Genomic DNA, 15,401 nt, shown 5'->3' with positions numbered 1-15,401 from the left:
CTCTGTCACTTCATCCTCTTCAGGGGCAGGACTCCTCACAGTCTTCCCCTGCTCCAGTGTGGGGTCCCTCCCACGGGAGACAGTCCTACACAAACTGCTCCAGTGTGGATCCCTCCCCCGGGCTGCAGTCCCTCAGACACAGCCTGCTCCAGCGTGGGTCCCCCGTGGGGTCACAAGTCCTGCCAGAAAACCTGCTCCAACGTGGGCTCCTCCCTCCACGGGGCCACAGGTCCTGCCAGGAGCCTGCTCCAGTGCAGGCTTCCCACAGGGTCACAGCCTCCTTCAGGCATCCCCCTGCTCCGGCGTGGGGTCTTCCCTGGGCTGCAGGTGGAGATCTGCTCCCCCGTGGACCTCCCTGGCATGCAGGAGGACAGCCTGCCTCACCATGGTCTTCACCACGGGCTGCAGGGGAATCTCTGCTCCGGCGCCTGGAGCATCTCCTCCCCTCCTTCTGCACTGACCTGGGGGTCTGCAGGGCTGTTTCTCTCACATGTTCTCACTCCTCTCTCCGGCTGCAGTTTCTGTGCCCCAGCAACTTTTTTTTCCCTTCTTAAATCTGTTCTCCCAGAGGCACTACCACCATCGCTGATGGGCTTGGCCTTGGCCAGCAGCAGGTCCATCTTGGAGCCAGCTGGCATTGGCTCCATGGGACATGGGGGAAGCTTCCAGCAGCTTCTCACAGAAGCCACCCTGTAGCCCCCCCCCCACTAAAACCTTGCCATGCAAACCCAGTACAGTAAGTTAAATCAAGTGTAACTGCTCTTCAGGTGAAGGTTCGGTATACTATTAACTGAGGGTCACTTCAGCTGACTCTTTAATATAGACAGGACTTTGAAATGTAACATGAATTTCTTTGCAGTGAAAAAGACATACTTTGGCATTTAGCTATAGAGTGACAGCTAATCTCTTCTAAATGAAACTTTATGAGCCTCTTGCCTCCAGGGGAACTCTTAAGAACTCATACCAGGGTGCTTTAAAAGGCTGCTGCCTGTGACTGCCCACCGGAGCCCTCTCCCTTCCTCTGGCAGCAGCGGTAGATGCTTGTGAGCCGTGCTGCTCGCAGCCCAGCACGTACTGAGAACAGGGGCAGCAGCTTCTCAGAGCAGAACAGGGTGATGATATGCTGCAGGTAGCCAGCTGCCCCAGCATGAATCCCCAGGGCATGTGTTTGAGCACCTCGCATTCAATATACTGCAAAAGAAGCACCAAGAGTTCTGGAATTTGCTGCATACAGCACTGTAGGTGGGTACGGTATGTATGTGTGCCCACACCCGCACACAGATATACGCATTTGCAAAAGCATGCTTCTGTCCTGAGAACCCTACAGTCTAAACTGGATTTAACGGGGTGAAGGTGGACACACAATGAGACAGGGAAGTGTAAAGACAATGGCTCTCCTAAGACAAGACAAGGTCTATATAATGTTGTAAATGTACTGTGTAAATGATAGTGGGGCTTTAGCCATATTATCTATGCCATGGCTTAGGAATACCATTACAATAAGCATTCACTTGATCTCTGTAACCAAAATCTTAGCAGATGTCATAGCTCAAAGGATCAGACATAAATTTGTTTTCACCCATGAAGCTGAGGATCACCAGTATTGCAAACTTTCACTCTTCATCTTTGTGTTGTCTTTAATTTTGCTTACAAAAACATCTGCATTGAAAATGCAGCATTTCTTTTCATCCATTTCTTTGTACAGATTTTATTGTCACATCAGTGAAAAAAGCATTTGGATCCAGAGGCAGCTTCAGAGCATGCAGCTTTTCCCTCTCCAGGAACTATGATTAATTCCCTCAAAATATTCCCTTACTGGTACAGCCTAAGTACAGTCCATACCATTAAAAGACTTAAATGACCTTTGTCCCTATAGTCATCAGAAGATCAAGGAATTTGAGAGGGTTACCTAATTTTTACAGCCATAATCCTACTTTTCTTTTAAAATGTCTTACATGAGTCGACATTGCCTTCAAACAAGTCCCCTTGCACTGGAGCCTCCATCCTTCTCTTAATGTGGAACAGGAAAGCACAGACTCCCCGGTAATGCTGTCTTACAGCACCAGTAAATTTCACTGTGTGACTTTTCAAGTCCCTCATGTATTATAACTACGACTATGAAATAGTCCAAATGGTTATATTCACTACGTAACAGTTAAGTTCATAATATCCTGGATATTTCTTGTTGTAGTCTCTGCTCTTTTTCAAGTGAAGCAAAACCCCGGGTGTATTTTCTGTAGAGCACATTCATTGGCAAAAATAGATGATACCTTTGATTCCATGTGCAGCTCTCCCCTTCTAACGCAGCTTGTTTTTCTGAGATCACAAGTTTTTAGGTATTTGGTTTAAAAAAAAAAAAAAAAGAGAAAGAGGGAAGTTAATTACATATAATTATAGCGTCTATAAGGTTTCTACCGATGATGGGAATAAATGGCTGTGTTATTTATAAAAGAAGAGAATTAGCTTTTAACAAATTTGTCATTTGGATAGCATTTTTTTAGTCATTCAGATCAGTGATGTTTGTCACTAAAACAGCAAACGTACTTTTGTCTTCCCTGGCGGTGCCTGCTCTCTACAGACATGCAAGTGGCAAAGAAGACGCAAGGAATTTGCCCCAACTTCTGCCGTTCTCCACAAATCCAGCTAAAAGCAAAGCCAGGTCTTTGCATCGAGAGAGCACAGGGCTGTGCAGAGGCAACAGTGCCTGTGGTATTAACCACGGAGTATGGCCAAGCGCGGGGGGAAGCACCCACCTTCTCCTCACGCCATGCAGCACGGCTTGCGCGCTGCTGATGCCTGCAGCTGCAACTCTTTCCCTCTGCACAGTGCCTCTTGTAGGATGATCTGATTTTGCAATAGCATCTAGTAAGCTCTTTTATCAGTGCTAGTGGTAAGCAGACTTTGTTTAAACGCAATCAGTTTATCAATAGATGTCAATCTTTTCATGACTGAGCTTGATAACTACATGCTGAGAACCAAGGCAGATCTCCATACAAATGTAAGGCTATCCAAAACCACAGGGCACATGTTTATCAGTGTGCTGAGATATTCTCCCCATGTTCGTTACTGCCGAAGCAGCTAACCACATTGCTGTGGTGGTTCCCAATCCCTACAGCTCCAAGCTGTATCCTCCTCCTGAGACGGGATGCCAGGTTTGGGGCTCAGTGATCTTACACGGTATGGCAGGCAGCCACTTTGTGCTGTTCAAGTTGTGCAGTTTTCTTGTTGTTACTGGTTAATTCTGTTTATTGGTCAGGAAAATCCTAACTAGCTAGCCTGAGTCAGCACCACACCTTATAAAATGTCCCAGGTATTACGTGCTCTCCCCTTCCCTCCGCTCCCCGGAGTCCCCAAAACAGCTTTCAGTCCTACCCAGGAGGCATGACTCACACTTTCAGGGTGGTATTTATAGGTACTGACATTGCTGCACTCACACCAGGTATGAATCTGGCAGAGAGCAAATACGACTCACACTTGCTAAACACGGGTAACCGCACTCCCTGAAAGCCTTTGCCCTTCTGCTGTCAAGCCTTACCAAGTCAGCCAGCTGGGCGAGCCGTGCCGGGAGCAGACGGATCAGCCCCTTCCCCAAACGCCGGTGTCTCACGCTGGCCGGAGGGAAATGCCCAGACCAGCCACACGTAGAATAAGGACTGCAGACACTTCTGCTTCCAGTTAACCGAGAGTGAAACTAAATGGGAATTTTTTTTTTTTACCCCTTCTTTGACAGCCTGCCACAGCAGTCCTTCCTGGGTGAGGTCTTTTCATATGAGAGCCTTTAATCAGGAAGACTAAAAGGAGCTTTAAAATCATTGTTTTAAGCAATGACAGTGCAGAATGAGTTCATGATGCAGAGAACTGGCACGTTCCCTCCAGATGCCGGCAATCACGAGATCCTGAACCCTCCTCCAAACGCTTCTCCAGGCTGTGCAGACCCCAAACTGTTCTTGCTTTACGTGCTACACAATAGAGTGCCGGACGGTTTGGTTTAAAAAAAAAAATCAACAACAAAAGACTATTTTTAATTGATTTATCACTGCAGCCATGAATGTCCCACAGAGTTTACTTCCCTGTTCTCACAAATGTATTTGTTTACATTTGCAGAAGGATTCAGTCTGATTTAAACTATGAAATATGTTGTTTACTGTACGAAGACAGATACCAAGGCACTAGTTAACAATGAAATCAAAACCCATTCTTACTTATGTATTTGCATTCGTCAGTCACCTCAGTGTCAGCATACCTGGCCAAACACTACATTAAACAGTCTGTGAAAGCATCTAGAAGATAATAACCTGTTAAGAAACTTCTTTTGTGAATCCAGACATGACCAAACCACAGTGTACACAGTTTCCATTTTTGTCCGAAGAAGTAGCTATACATTAAAAGTGGGAGCTAGTGGATCTGATGTATTTTTGACTGCAGAAAAGCTTTTCCCACATCCCCTGTTTCCAGTAAGAAAACAATGTTGATATATTATTGTATTGTATTCAGAGTAGTTCTCAATAGTCTGCCATAAAGATGGAAGACTTATCAAAAGGTTTGTAACGCAGTTTGTGTTTGTATTAACGCCTTGAACACCAGAAGTCCAAATGCAAAATTTGCCGATGTTATCAAGTTGGTTGTCAGCACTCTGGAGAACAGAATTGGAATTCTAAGTGATTTTGATAAATTGGATAACTGACAAAAATTTGTGCCTTGTACGCCATCTTTAATGGTGTATCTAGTTTTAAGTTTTACTTTACCATTACACGAAAAGAGTCTGCTCATAGGGTGAAGTACCCTGCAGGCTTCACTAGCAGGGTAAAACCAAGCAAAAAACCCTGAAGTACAGATGAAAACTGAAACTCTCTGACCATCTTGACATTTTGTTTTGCTAACAGCGTTAAAATGCCACATCTGTTTCATTGATACTAAGAGATCCTCCAAGTTCACCTCTTCTTGAGCAATCAAGAACTGGCCAAAATGAATAGACGCATTAGTAGGATTAATTGGAATAGAACCCAGGACCGGATACCTTGTTTGCTGTTTGCAAGTGGTACAAACAAGTAGAATTCAATTCTGTTCTGGGGAAGGCTTCTTGTAAATAAAGTGACTTGTGTTTTTTCCCCATTTACTGTGGATCAGCTCCTGGTACCACGTTACTCTACTTTCATTCAGACATGATTCCCCCATAAGTCACAATCCACTTGGCAAAGAACTGGGGCATCCGTCTCTGTGACCCTACTGCAGGTCCCTCACCCTTGTTAAGTGATGGATTACAGACAGAATCAATTCATGTTTGAAGTAATTTTTCATCTGGTCTTTCCAGTATATTTTTTTCACGTGAGGGGACTAATTTGGGATGTGTTTTACTGGTGCACTTCGAGCAGTACAGGACCACTAATGGAGGCAGCCACACTGACAAAGTGCCACTGGTACTCCTAGGGTTATCTTCTTACTGGGACTACTTATGACAAAACAAAGCATACTGAAATAGAAATACATCTACATTCAGTGAGCGATAGTATTTTATATGTATTGCTGCAGATATGGACTGTGGTATGCAGAAAGGCCTACAGAAAACTCTGAGCAGTGGGTTTCCCGGCTGTGGCAAGGATCCTGCCGGCCAAGAGCCGGCCAGGGGATGAAGCCCTAAGGCAGCAGTCAGTGTCCTGGCAGGGCGTGATGAGAGCCAGCCATCAAACAAATTCCCCAAGGGCTTGTGGTCACATCAGCATTCCTGACTGCCCTGGCTGACAATATCGAACATGGCTTACAGATCAAGTAGTATCAACATCATTTTGTCTTATCTGTTCATTCTCATGAGGTCATCTGTCAATACAACAGAGGTTGTTTGTGCCGTGACTTGGCCTGGAGTCAAGCTGGGTGGGGTTATCTGCAGAGGCCAGGTGTTGCAAGAGTTGGTTTGCTCCCATGTTCACGTTAATCTGGCCCAGCTGCTGAAGGCCTGAAAGATGAAACAGTATTTTGGCTGGTGACACAATCAGCGGCCAGCCACAATGATCCCTCCAACCTTGACCAGCCAGAAACAACTAAGCTATAAGCAGCAGCCCTTTTAAAACAATCAGAAAATTTGGCATTTTGTTAAAGTAGAGGACTTCAAGAGATTTGAAGGCTATTGAGGCTGCAAATAACTTACATCAGTCTGAGCCTAACATGGGTCTTCGTTTTCTCTCGGAAAACCGTTATCTCCTTTGTTACACGTTTACCCCCAAATTACTTCAAAATACTCAAATACAAGCCTACACACATATAAAGAATAACAATCAATATTTATTCATTTATTGAAGACTTGATTGTCTTCAATTACCCAAGATGGAGCAAAAGAACTCTGCTGGTTACATCAGAAGTGTATATGCCATATAAAAACAGCCTAAGTTTCAGAGCTGAAATGACATGATCCTTTCTAAAATCTCATCTTATATATTCTTCTCAGATGACTGAAGAGTGAAATTATACAACTGGCACTGAAATGGTTTTCACTGACCTGCCATGTGGCCATCATCAAGGCTGCCAAATCTGGCACAGTTGTTTCATAAACTGCCATTGCCCATATGGCCACATAGCTTGCAGAGATTTGCTGACCTTGCAGTCTGCCTGTGTATTACAAAATAAAGCTCAATTGAGCAGGCAGTTCCTCTTGTCTATTTTAATTTCTTCTCTCTTGCAGTCTTAAGGACTCAATCAGGGTGAGGCTGAGGGATCCATGGCTTGCCTGCCTATGTGAGACCCAGAGATGCTCAGCTTCCTGGAGGGCCACACTGTAAATATTTTAAGAGTTTGGACCAAATGCCTAGAAATGGGGGCATTTTTTGTGAGCTTCTGCAAGTCTAGTAATATCATAATTCCTGAAAAAGTCATGTGGGGATAGATTCAGAAAGCGAGCAAAACATGCTTGTGTGGCAACTTTCTCTTGCACAGCTCTTACCACAAATACAAAACCAAAAGCAGGCAAAATGCCTTGATGGTTATTCTGTATGTTTATTTGGTTTTAAAGCTTTGACTGTGCATCAATTGCTGTGTGATCCTTTTTAAACCTGGAGACACAAACTGCACCTTGGCAATGGCTGTAAAAGACATCAGAGAAATGCTATTTTAAGTCTCCTTCGGTATTAACCCGTTTTGCTCAGAAGCCTAAAGGATAAAATATGGTAACACAGGACACGGAACAATGAGTCAGTCAGCAAATCTGCATAGATCTGTCAGGTAAGATGTGAATTTATACAGACATTCCTGGAGGTTGAATAAGTGAAGTTTTTCCATAACTCAACTTGGTTTGTTGCAATCAATGTTCCTAACTTGGCATCTCTCCTTTGTAGTCAATGTAAACGTTCACAGCACATAGTATCAAGCTGCAAAAAAGGAGACTTTGGGTTTAAATATATTCACTTTGCAAACACCTACTGTGATTTAAGGCTCAGCTTCCTCAATTCCTCTTACAACTGAATCTATACTAGAGGCTACAAGAAAGCTGGCAAAAAAAGGAAGCTGTGGACAACCTCCTTGTGGTTCAGTGCAAAGTCAGCTCTCTCAGCTTTAACTGACAAAGGGCTTTTGGGCTAACCTGGCTCGCCCTGCGCTGAAGTGGCCTAGGGAGCCGTCATACAGCATGTGATGCTGGGCAAACTGTGGATGTAGATATTTTCAGCTGGGGATGATAAAGCCATCAGGTGCTCCATCCGAATCCAGAAGCGGATATATTGTCCGCACTGTTTTTAAAATTTAGTTAAGAGAAATAATGTCAGGAAGGAGAAAGAGTTTACCTTGACAGACACATCACGATAATTTGAACTAGAAGCAAGCAAGCACTAGCAGCTATTAATTTCTTACTTGCTATTAGGGTTCAGCTATTAATTTCTTACTTGCTATTAGGGTTCATCAAATTGTACCACAAAACACTGTTTAACAGACAGATATTTTGATTAAATGACATTCTAGGGGGAAATTCCATGCTGTCCATTGAAAACTACAAACACCCCTAAAAATTAAAACCTTTCATATGTTTTCACTACGTTTAAATCACTTTTTCTTGTTAATGAATGGAATAAGTATTTTTATTTCTCTTGTTCTGGTACACAGGGGAAACAGGTTCTCTTGTCTCTCCCATCTACAGGCCCCTTCCTCACACCAGTTCCACATCATCTACGTAACGGCTATAGACTCACTGGTTTGTTGGATTCACCTATCACTCCATAATGTTCATGGGAATTAGAGACAATGAAAAAGGAATGGAATACAACTCAGTTTTTCTCTAGGAGATTTCCTTCCATAGATGTACTCTCATTTTTTTTAAACGAGAATGCGTTTCTCTTGTTATTAGTCAGGGAAAAATCCCCAGACTGTAATAACTACCAATACTTACAACCACAATTTTACACCAGCAATCTGAGACCAAAGGCAGACTGTTAATGCAATTCCTCAACATGGAAGAAAAGACCATAACCTGGTAACCTGCAAACACCACTTTCTGCTTCTTTAGGACTTCTGGAAATCTCCCATCTCACTTACGAAATATGATAAGATGACAGTTGAAAGTATTCATTCCTCGCTGCCATTTGACAGAAGACTGTCAAGCAAAGCTTTTTGCTTCTGGTCAGAAGATGGAAGAATTAAACAAATTAAACAGTGAAAACTCTCCAAATTATAACTTTTTGCTGTATCTGAACGCTACCGCCAGCAGAGGTAATACTGCAATGTGATTTAATGCCATGGGTCAATGAAGAAAATGCATTTTTCTACAAAAGGGCTTTTGCTGCAGACAGGAAGTTTGTTTTTTGAATTAGTCACCAGTTTCACTTCATGCTGGTTATACCATTGTCATTAACACACAATAGCACTGTTTCCATGCAAGTGCTATCAAGATTACATTTATGGTTTCAAAAGCTGTTTTGCTACACCTACACACAACTTGACTGCTGCACATAGTATCAGATAAGTGCTCTCTCTTTGTTTTGTATGCTTACCTAAAATCCTAATCTTCACCACCTTTTATGTAAACTGCTACTGTGGTAAATCGAAGGGGGTTGATAGCTAATAAAGAACATAGAAATAGACCTGAGCTTTGACAATTATGCATATTTTGACTATAAACATCACATCTATGAGTGGGATATAAACACACCATTGAACACATTCTTTATAAAGAAAAATAAAGTGACATTATTACAGCAATTCAAGTGAGATGATATGTAATAAGTTCTGGCAGCACAGGCTATTTTTTCAAAAGTGATAAGATCTCTGGCAAGACTTTTGATGGAAATAATGAACTTTTTCTTCTGTGTATGTGTCACTTCTTTTTTTTATTTATTTACACCCACCAGCAGCTGCTATTATTTCTTGAAAAATGAAACTTGGCTATCCTGCATTTGAGAATCTTTTTTCAGAGGGAAGTCACAGTGGGGCTACATTTCCCAAAGACACGCACACTAGACTTGCTAATACAGACAGGCAGGAAAAGGATGACTCTGCATAAATCAGTTCCTACTCAGGAAGTAGCTGGCAAAAGGGAGACAGTTCAGCTGGTTGAGTCAGGGGAGAAACCAGCTCGTACTACTACAAACATATCCAATTACAGCATTAAGCAGTACCTTTGGCCTGAGTCACTTAGCAATTTGTCTTATCAGTTTCTTCCTGATTATCTGGGTGTTGAGCAGATGGAACAGTTTCACTTATAATAAAACTGGTCTACCCATGGAATTACCCTAATTGACTATCTCATTTAACTCCATATGTAGACATTTTGATTCTACAATAAGAATACCTAATACCATTGGATTAAGATAAACAGACATTAGGCAGCCTTGTTTAAGGTATGCATTCACATACAGAATTATCACGAATAACTCAAGGTGCAGACAAGTTAATTATTATATTTAAAAACTGTTGGAATGCCAGATTATTTCTGATGAAGAATTTTGAAAGGTCTTTTCTCTCTTAAATATGAATCTTCCGTAACGTAGAACGTAGGAAAACAAACACACTTTTAGAAACAACCACATAACCTGGACACAAAAACATCCAACTTTTTGCACAGCTTTCTGGGGAGAGAAAGAGAACAGAATACTTTATTATAGCAGTATATGTCATTACCTTGTGATCAGTATTTAGGGTTACTGGTATGGGAAAAAGGAAGGATGAAGTAGGAGAATTAAAGATAGGAGGACACAGATCTTCAACCCACTGTTGCCAGGGTGTGGACAGATTTTCACTGTTATTCTTAAAACGAGTTTATATCAACCATGTAAATCTTTCTTGCTGATTTTTAGTTAAAGCTTGCCAGCAATTTTTTAGGGCTAAAGGACTGAGTCTCTCTCTTGCACAGTACTGAATGCACCACCACTATTCAACAGCAGCAACCCAAATGAAATAAGGAAAACTAAGTTATTGTTTCAGAATGAGAGACACTGAATATCAATGCCAATATCATTAGACACTATTGTGACAAATGTAACCAAAACCACTCTTAGCTACTATTAAAGGGGAGAAGAGGTTTTATTGATCAAATATCCACACAAAATCTTAAAAATGCTGTTGTTTATCAAGTAGTTATTAAAACCTGCAAATCCTTTAACATGCAAATACTTCCAATTTTTGTGCTCAGAAGGTCATCTTCTCCTTCCTCAACCCCCACCAAAGGAACGCCAAACCAACCCAAATCATCCTGCTGGTGAATCCAAAATAAAGACTTCTTTGTATACCACTGAATTAAAAACGAATTCAGGCCCAGAAATCTTGCTCAATTTCATATATTCAAAATGATAAACTTTGAAAATTTTCTCCAGATTTGTCCAATGCCAGAAAACACTTAGTGCAATTCTGTACTTTGAACTCTTTGAGATTATTTCATCTTCTCAGTTTCCCTCAGTAATTATTCTCCCTTCACCTTAAGGTTTACTGCTAATATTAATGTCACATACTAACAGTATGGGAGTGACAGAACAGCCCCTCTTCCCCAAATGATTCTGAATCTTCTCAGTTTAACTGTTTTATATTGGATTATGAACCAGTTAAGTCATTAAAACTCAAGTGAATTGTAACATATCACTATTACATCCAGGGAACATTTCAGGTATTAGGAGGTGAAATGACTGTGTGCAGTATTCTTAGACCACAACTTCCCTCAGGATTTTCTCAGCAGCAGTGCTAAATTAAGACATTCTTGGACCCTTCAGCTCTGCTGAAAACGAGAATCAATTCACCATTCAGCTCTTTGCATTTGGCCCCAGTGGCCCACGAGCAGTTAAGCAGAACCCACAACAGAAGGGCCTATTCTCATCACAGATCAGCTGATTGTTGTAGGGCCCATTTACACCGTGGACCGAAAAACTGTTGCTGTACATACAAATGCCACACAGGACATACCTTACAACTCAGCCCCCTTCTCACATCCATTTTCTTTTCCACAGGTACAGCACAGTTTTTCAATAAATACTCATCCTAAATAAGCTCAGTGGTACTTAATCAGATCTCAGGAGTCTATATATCCCTTTGCTAACACTGACCTTGGCTGGGAGTAAATCCCATAGCTGTTAGTGGTTTGGCTATGCCTCTTTACAGAAGGAGCACCAGCGGAGCTGGTTAGAAGGTCCCTTTAGTAACACCGGAACATCTTTACCTATTTTCATAGCACTAAATCTTGCTGTCATCAGACATTGACAAACTTTCATGGCACTGAAATTTTGGATATCATATGTGTTACTGACGTAAAAACTATGCTTAAGTTTAGTTTTTGCCTATAATAAGTGAAATACATTTAAAAAAAATAAACAACTTGCACTGCTTTATAGCTCTACAATGCTGATACTTGTACGGACAAAAGTAAATATAACAGATGAAGCTAATGACTTGGTCTTTCTAAAAGATGTAAAGAAATCACCTTAGCTTGTATGAGTAGTTTTACTGAACAAGCAGGGTTACTCAACACAGTAAAAGCTAGTTATATATGTAAATATTGTATGGTAAACTGCTTAGTAACCAAATTTATGCTTTTCAGCTGATTCTTATTTTGACATTTTTAAGATAGTATCAAATCATCTGGAAATGGGTTTTAAAACATGCTTGATCATTTTGAAAATCAAATTAATACAGTCAAGTGATAATTATATTTTGCCTAGATTCTGCTGCATTGTAATGCTTTCATGTCGCCCCAAGAGAGCTTGTTCAGGACAATTTTCATTTATTCTTGAGAGAGTCTAAACCACGGTACCAATCATGAAGTACAACAACCCAATATAATGTGTGCTTCATAATTCAAAAATGATGTGCTGAATGCTCTTGTGATTTATTTAACATAAATGTCTACACCCTCAGCCGAGGATTTTCAACCTTTTCAACTCGCAGATCCCCTTAGCGGTCTGTAGCCATGCACAGAAAATTTATTTCTAACAAAACCAGACTTGCTTCTTTTAGTTACTTCCCACAGACTCCTTGCTATTATTTCACAGACTCCAAATTTCTAAAAGTAGTACTGCAGACTAATTACCTGGAGCTGGCTGGTAACAAGAGAGATTAAATTAATATATATGTAGTAGAGGACTGGGACTTGAGAAATAATATTCCATATTTAAACTCAACAGTGTAGAGATCATTAGTTATTTTGAACACGACACATTTCCTTCTTCAGATATAGCAGCAATTAATAGCATAGCGTAGAATGAAATAAAAGGAATTTTATTTTGTCACTGAAAAAACCCCCACATTGCAATTCAACAGTGAATTGGGATTAAATAGGCTGGATTCAAACCAACATTACAATTCTCTGATCTTTGTAAAATCAGCTCTTACCATGTTAGGGGAAAGTGCAATCTAAGTAATTTACATGTGGGTTTGCTACAGAGGTGATGAAGGTAAGCAAATCCACATCGTGCCCAAAACCTTAGAGTAGCGTAAGCAAGGTGCGTCAGCAGAACAAGAAAGTAAAATATTTTTGCACTGATACTGTAGCCTTTCAACCAATTTTATTTATAGCTGTTTTTAAAGATAACTCTGCAAGCATTTGCTGGCTGGTGACTGGTTTTGGCTGGCTTACATAAAGGTGGGAGTGCGCTGTCAGCGGGTGATGTGCTAGCTCTGCCTCTGGAGTACTTCTAGACGGGGGAATCAGAGGAACAGCAAACTGAGATACAAGAAGAGGTGGGGAAAGGACTTAGAAGCCTCATACCGAGCTCAGTTATTTTGTTTCCAAACCCAACATCTATGCATGTCTATGCATGAGTCGAGCAGTCATTGAGAGGCAACGCGTTCATGGAACAGGAGGTTATAAGTACTTGTAGGGGTCTTTTTCACTTTTTCAAAGAACTGTAGTACTGCTCTGGAAAAAAAGAGGCCCTACAGGTTTGTCACAAGTTAAGAGTTAATGTGGTTAGCAGGCAGAGTCTAGAACAGAGATAAGGCCAAAGCCCAGCCCTCAGGATTCAATGCAAGATAAAATATCTGATCAATCTCCAGACTGACTTGTACATCACCTTGAACTAGCTCAGGATCAGCCTGCAGCTGACAAATTCTACAGGTGAGTGAGAAGACTGTGCACCTGGGAAGAACCAGGTGGAGGCCTGGCAGATCGGCATCCCACCTGGGGACTCCCAACTAACAGGTACAGGGCACGACTACACCTACAAACTGAATACAGAGACTGCCAGGTTTCAGAGAACATGATATATTTAAGAAAGTTGTTTAAGCTGTTGCCCGCTCCAAAGCGGGGTTGGTGGAACGCAACTTTTACATTCATCTGGAGAGGCTTCATTTGCAAAGACTCACTCAAGCAATAGCAGAGGGGTTTAGTTTAAGCTCCTGAAGACAGGAGATCACCAGAACCGTGGTACTTGCCAGAGGATCAGCGGAAACGCAGTACTCACCAGAGCACCAGGGGGATGCAGTACAGCTAGGTCCAGCAGAGTGAATCCCCACCGTGAATTCTGGAAAAATAATTTAAGTGGAATTTAATGTCTGTGAAAACTGCTCAGTAACAACAGAGTGCTGCTTACAAAACTTATTTCAAACCCTTTTGTCTTTGTCCACCATGGCCTGTTTCCTCAAGTACTGTGTTTAAATTAGGTTTGTAAACAAGAAGGTAGAAAGGACCTACATGCCACAACTACTTGGATAAATACTGAGAACAGCAAAGAATTGGGTAGGATATAAAAGCAAAGACTGGAGGGTGCCAAAACAAGTAATGATATTTTCTTGAAAGGAATGTCTGATTGATAGAAAGTCCAAGGAATGACTTCGACAAACAGCGGCAAATAGCCAGCCCCCGTGAGTCAACCTCACACGGGCTAAACGCTGCTGTTCACGGGCCACAAAGTGCAAACAGCACCAACATCTGACAACTGCCACACCTTCAGCCTGACAGATCAGGCGATCCCGGCTTCAGATGGAGGGCGAGAGCACAGAAGCTGGGGTGTCCTGGAAGGGGCTCCTCAGGAGCCACTGACGGACAGAGCTGCCACGGCCAAGGTCTCCCAGCTCCAGGGGTGGGAGGCAGACAGGCCAGCCAGCTCCAGCCGCCTCTCCCGAGCAGCCCCGGGGGGGCAAGGGAGCCCTTCCCCACCGGGAACGGTTTATCCCCCGGCAGGGAGCTGGCACCTTCAGCCTCGGGAGCCAGCCGGGCCGAGAACCCCTGGGGAGAGCCGAAGGGGGCTGCTCGGGGACCCCAGCGCCCGCCAGGCCCTCCCGCGCGGGGCGAGAGGACGCTGCCGGCAGCCCCTCCGTGGCAGCGGGGACCCGGCCTCGGCAGCGGCTCCCCTCCCGCTGCCTCCGCGGGGGCCGAAGCGCCATCGAGCGCCGAGCACGTCCCGGCAGCCTCCCTCGGGGAGCGGGGGGGGGGGGGGGTCCCGCAGCTGCCCGGGCACAGGTCCCGGGCGCCGGCTGCGAGGAGCGCCTCGTCCCCTTGGCGAGGGCCGATAGGGCGGGAGGGCCCGCGGTGAGGAGATAACCGGGCCGTGCCCTCCGCCGATACGGGGGCAGGGGCACCGGGGGCTGCCGGTCCCGCCGCCCTTCTCCCATTGCCGTGCATCGCTCGGCGAGCCGGGGGCAGCGCGGTTCTCACCCGCGCCGGGTGAGCCCGCCCCGCTCCTGAGGGGACCCCGCCACTCCCTCCCTGAGGAGACGGGCGGAGGGGACAGCCGCTGCGCACCGAGTCCGCCCCGCTCTTGCCGGGCGGCGGCGGCGGGGGGGGGGGCCTGCCGAGCGGGGCGGGGCGCTGCGCGCGCGGCTGCCCGCCGCCGGCAAGCCAATAAGGGCGGGCGGCGGCGGCGGGCCGGAGCCAATGGGCCGGGGCGGGCCGCGGGGCGCCATGGGCCGCGGCAGCGCTGTCCCGCCGCGGGGCCGGTAGCGCAGTGTGTCGTCGTCCCCCGCTCGTCCTCCTCCTCCTCCTCCTCCTCTTCTTCTTCTTTCTCCAC

General features: G+C 44.0%; 1 long non-coding RNA gene across 3 annotated transcripts; it reads right to left on the bottom strand.

Moving 5' to 3' along the window:
* Window positions 1-4,016: 4,016 nt before the first annotated feature.
* Window positions 4,017-15,341, bottom strand: LOC138686920 (uncharacterized). 3 transcript variants are annotated; one of them, XR_011326264.1, is made up of 2 exons: window positions 15,137-15,341; window positions 4,017-13,916 (listed from the first exon to the last, which is right to left on the bottom strand). It is a non-coding gene; the product is annotated as an uncharacterized lncRNA (long non-coding RNA). The 3 variants fall into 3 exon arrangements; XR_011326262.1 differs by having other exon boundaries at window positions 15,050-15,137; XR_011326263.1 differs by lacking the exon at window positions 15,137-15,341 and adding an exon at window positions 14,340-15,041.
* Window positions 15,342-15,401: the final 60 nt, after the last annotated feature.

Source organism: Haliaeetus albicilla, chromosome 9 (assembly GCF_947461875.1).
Source record: "Haliaeetus albicilla chromosome 9, bHalAlb1.1, whole genome shotgun sequence".
Taxonomy (NCBI): domain Eukaryota; kingdom Metazoa; phylum Chordata; class Aves; order Accipitriformes; family Accipitridae; genus Haliaeetus; species Haliaeetus albicilla.
This window is presented reverse-complemented; position numbering and strand designations above follow the sequence as displayed.